This window comes from Gavialis gangeticus, unplaced genomic scaffold (assembly GCF_001723915.1).
Source record: "Gavialis gangeticus isolate Ggan-Ray unplaced genomic scaffold, GavGan_comp1, whole genome shotgun sequence".
NCBI classification, from domain to species: domain Eukaryota; kingdom Metazoa; phylum Chordata; order Crocodylia; family Gavialidae; genus Gavialis; species Gavialis gangeticus.
This window is the reverse complement of record NW_017729004.1, coordinates 5,064,871-5,069,958: the sequence shown is the minus strand read 5'-3', so window position 1 is coordinate 5,069,958 and position 5,088 is coordinate 5,064,871.

Sequence of the window (5,088 nt, the reverse complement as noted above, 5' to 3'; positions counted from 1 at the left end):
CACCGGCCCCTGAGGCCCCGGCCCCTTGCTCCCCTGCCCCGCGCCGCCTTGCGAGCCGCCGGGGCCCCGTGCCGGGGGTGGTGTTGGGGGGCCTGGGTGTCCGGGGCCGGCTTTGCCCTGTCGCTCCTCCTCGGCCGCCTGGACGCTGCGGGGTGTTGCTGGGAGGCGGCGTGCGTGCGTGTGCGAGCGCGTGAGCACACCCGGGCAGGTTACTGTCTCTCCCCCGCCTGCCCGGCTGCAGCTCCCCGGAGCTCGGGTTCGCCTCAGCGGGGGAGAGGAGAAAAGAGGAGTTGTGCTGATCCCGCAGAGCCTTATTCTGTCTTTCCTGTAACGTGCGGTTGTGCTCGGCAGCGGAGTCTCCCAAGCTGACGTTTCCCTGATGGTTGTGGTCCGCGCCCTCCTCCCCCCGGCTCCTGGCTGCTGCACGCGGGGCAGGCTCGGGGCACGGATTAGGAAAAGCCTGGGGGGGAAGAAATGGCAAAAGTCACGTCCGTCCTTAAAGATCCAGCTATGCTGCTGGCTCGGCCGCTTGGTTTGTGGCCACGTGTCTCCGCAGTCCAGTTGCACGGGTGCCCCAATAAAATGGGATGAGGCAAAGACGCCCTTTGGAGGGGCCGATCCGAGCGGCTCCCAGCGCGGGGCGAGATCTGGAAAGGGATTTGTGCCTTGTGCTGCACGGAGGCGCGTGCCATCGGGGAGCGCCTTCCCCACTGATAGGTAAACTTTCTCCTGTTTTTACTTTGCTCCCTTCTCAGAAGCTGTCTCTGCCCCCTCCATGCTAAATGGCTTTAAAAAAAAAAAAAAAAAAAAACCTTACAAAATCCAGATGTTTGCAAATGCTTTCATAGAGAGGGGAGAGAGAAAATAAAGAGCCTGAAGTTTATTTTTCTGGCTCGGGCTTCTCCAGAAAGTGTCTGTCAGAGTTATCATTGCTATGATGTCCCTCCCTCGGCTGCGCGCTTTTTGGGCAGGGAATCAAAGGGAACAGCAAGAACAAGGTTCCCTCTTCCTGGATTTCATAAGACTGGTCTGGGAAAGTTTGTTTTAATATAGTATTTGAATTGGGATTTTTTTTTTTCCTTTTCTTCCCTTGCTCACCGCATTCGTGCCTGGCTCAGCTGCCCCCGTTCTAATTTCGTGGCTGCCCCTGTCTCCGCAGAGGAAGCGTGGTGGTGCTGAGACCCATGTGTCAGTGGTGCTGTCCGCGCACGGAGCTGCGGAGGGTGCGCAGCCCCGGGCGCCTGTTGCCACGTGCGTGGCTTTCTCCTTAGCCTGGCCTTATTTTTTAAGGCTGACAAAGCATGAGATTTTGTGCCCGGTCTGCAAATTCCCTCTGTCGGCGTTTGCCCAGCGCCAGTGTCCAATCCCTGGCCTCGTACGCGTGTCCCGGGCTTGCCCTGCTGAGAGCACGGGCCACTTCTTGGAGGGAGCTTTGCTCCCTTTCCCAGCCCTCTTCCTTTTGTCACCTGTTACCTCTTTCCCTCCCTTCTCCCCCCAGCCTTGCAGAGGGTCCTGCCAGTGCAGCTCTGCAGTGCGGCCGGCAGAGGGTCCTGCTACCCCACTAATGAGGGCCTCCGGCTTTGGAGTGGCCGAGACTTTGCAGGTGTATCCTGTTCCCAAAGAAAATAGAATATTTTCATGGGAAAGTTTTTTTTCTCTTTTTTTTAAAATTTTTTTTTCACTTTTTTTCTCCTTTTTTTGGGTGCCCTTTTTCTGGGAGGGTCCGTTCCCTGCGTGCTCTCAGCCGGAGATGGCTAAAGCTGATCCAATGTGCGTTTAATCGCTGTTTCCTCCTCTTCTGCTGTTTTCCTTTTTATCCTCTGCATTGCACAGAGGATCTGTTTCCTTTTTTTTTTCTGTCTGCCCCCATCTCTCCTGGCCCTGGCGTTTCTCGGCATCGGTTGCGGGGTTCAACCTTAGCTGGGGCGTTTAATAGTTGTTAGGGGTGGGAAGGGACCGTAGAGGTCATCAGGTCCAGCCCCCCTGCCCTTGGGCAGGAAAGCCGGCTGTCGGTTGTTTCGGAGGACCAGTTCGCCATATCGGTGCCGTGTCTCGTTCTTTCACGCTTGCTAGCCTTGCTGCACTTGCGCCCAATGTTGGTGAGGGGCAGGGGCAGTCTGGGGCTTTCTTGTCTTTCAAGAAGCTCGGCATGAAATCGGATCAGCTGGCAAGGTGCGGCGCGGGAGACCCAAAAAGCTTAATTACTGTTCCAGTAAACTTGATGTGAAATCTAATACCGAATCGAAGTTGGACCTTGGGTTGTTCATTTGTGGCCACCGGCACCTCCAGCCGTGCTAATCCCAGTGGGTGATCCCTAATGCACTGGAGCGGTCTGTGCGTGCGTCTGTGGCTACCCCTGTCTTTCCTCCCCCACTTTTTTTGGTGGGCTTTTTTTTTTTTTTTGTTTTCCTCCTTTTCCAGTTAGACGCCCTTGGCATTTAGACTTGTCGATTGTCTTCACGGGCTGTCAATCCTCCTCAAGCAGCACCGTTTTCATGCTCCCGTCCCCAGGACCGAACTGTTTAACTCTTTGCTCTGCTTTGGCGAAAAGCCACTGCGTTGGGTTGTATTGGGCCACCCGCGCGACGCCTGTCCCAGAGCAGATGCTGCTAAATACCTCCGTGCCGTGAGCTGGACGGGGCTAGTTTGTCAATCGGCTATAACTGTCCTAAGCCATGCAGTGCTGCCGCCGGTTGGGCTAATTGCCCATCGTCCTAGAGTCTAGGTGCTTAGCTTGACCTGGGATACTCCTGTTCATCACTTAATATAGCACTGAGCTTAATTCCTTGCTTTTATCATGTTGTCAGTAAAATGCAAAGCTGCAGCACTCTCCTGGGAGAGGAGCATCCTGGCTCTTTTTTTTTTTTTTTGCTGTGCTGAGCAAAGTTGGCGTATGCTAAGCATCTTTCTGTTTGCTTAGAGCACAGCAAACGATCGGCATCTGCTACTAATCTCTCCATTGTCCTTTAAGAGGAGTAAGCCGGAGATCATGCTCGCTGAGCTGCCTTCCGCACAGGAGCATATTCAATGCCGAGGTCCAGGGCCCTCGTTAATCCCCGGTGACCCCTGGTTTACCGAGCACCGGGGGTACGAAGGAGTAACTCCGGAGCAATGCTCCGTAATGCAGGCTTCCCCGGCACTGAGCTTTGGGTTTTGCATGTAAGAGTCGGGCGGTCCTGCGGGGCTCCCGGTGCTGGAGGACGGCTGCGATGGCAGGCGCTGGCTGCTGCGGCAGATGACCCTGCCCAGCTGCAGCTGCTGCTGCTCTAGTATGATTATACACGTCTCGGCCGCCCTTCCAGATGGGCCCGCTCAGGCCGATCCCATGTTGGCTTGCATCAGAAAGCCTGTCCTGGCCTTGCTGTGAATTGTGCCTAGGGTAGAGGAGCTTGTGCAAAGGGGTCGGACTCGGCCTGGAAGCTTTCTGGGTCGCCTTTTGGACCTTTCTCCCTTTTTGTCACCTGTCTGTCCCTCGTCTTCAGCAGCTGGTTTGAAGTTGCTTCCTTGAAGACCATGCTGCTTAGGGGCCAGTTCTTAACTTTTATTTGATTTTAAGACTGCCTTCACCACGAGGGAGCCGTGCCTGAGAAGTCGGCGGCTGGCCTCGAGTGTGAAGGGGACTGGCAAGGGGGAAGAGACGTGGTTCGGTCAGACCGATGTCTTCCTGTAGCTCCGGCTCAGCCGGTCTGCGGCGGGATCGAGACAGCTGTGGCTGATCGCTTCTCTCCTCGCCTCCCCCTTTCCACCCAAACGTCGTCTTTCAGGGAAAGTATTCAGAGTTTCCAAATGTGCGGCCTGCCCAGGAATTAGTGCATCGGGACAGAAATTGCCCACGGTTGCATGTTAACGAGATTGTGTCAGCATGGAGTTATGCTGGTGCCTGCCCTCCTTGGCTGCTTGTGCAGGGGAGGATGCTGGATCTGTCTCGAACGTTGTAAAGGATTTTAGGTTGACGTTGGCCGCAGGGTAGAGCCAATGCCTCTTGTTTCTTCTGGACGCTCGCAGGTGTCCAGGCTGGTTGAGGCAGCCCTATGCCTGGAAAAGGGATAGCAAATCAAGCCTTTCTTTCCTCGTCTTGGTCTGTTCAGGTTCTCGGCCGTGTGCACTTGCTGTAGGAGGTTGCTCTCCTTGCCCTTCAGTTGTATGGGGTGCACGGTTTCCAACTCAGAGCCCTTGATAGGTGGGTTAGCATCTCTTCCCTTGGTAGGGAGGATGTGAGCTTGGGTGACTGGGCCTGAAAGGTGCCTTGCAGATATTTAGCGGGATTAAAAACACGTTCGTGGAGCAGCACACCAGTGCAAATGGTGGTTTTTGGCCTAGCAAAGGGGAGGAGGGGGGTCTCCCACAAACTGCAGTGTCCCTTTTCTCCGAGAGCAGCCAATGCAAATGGTTCTTAATAGTCTGAAAGCGAGTCCATTTCTAACTTCGGGCATGCTTTTAAAACTACTCGGTGCTCATAAGGATGCTTGGGAGTGGTCCCATATGCCCAAGAAAATTATGCATTTCATTTCCCATTTCTTTTCTGAGACTTGGCTTCAGGAGTGGCTTGCTTTGGGGGTGGTGGGGGGGAATGCCATCCTTGCAGTCAGGGAATGGGTTTGCATCTTGTGCTTTTGGGTTTGAAACACTGTTAGTAGTTTGCTGCCTGGATAAGGTCAGCTGTGTGGTGCAAGTAGTATTTGGGGTGTGAAGCAAGAGGTGGGGTCCTTAACACCCCTTGAGCTCCTGATCTGAGAGGGGGAGAGGCTCAACTTGCCTTGGCTTGCAGCTTCTAATGGAAGAGCCCATCCGAGGTTGTCGGGATTCGGATGTTCAGAGTTGTCTCTAATTGGGGGGAAAAAAAACTCTGTTCTGGTCCGCATGGTAGAGGATGTTAAATGACGCGTGCATATGTGCTTCAAGATTGCAGGGGGTTTAGGGTCCCTTTGGCCTTGCCTCATTGCAAATGCTTGATGAGACGTGGCAGTAACGGCCTGCTGTTACGTGGCGTCCTTCCCCTTGACTCATCCCACTGTTTTGCATAAGCTTCAATGACCCTGCGCTCAGAAGAAAGCCGCGGCTACTTTTAGCATCAGGACACGTTGCCGG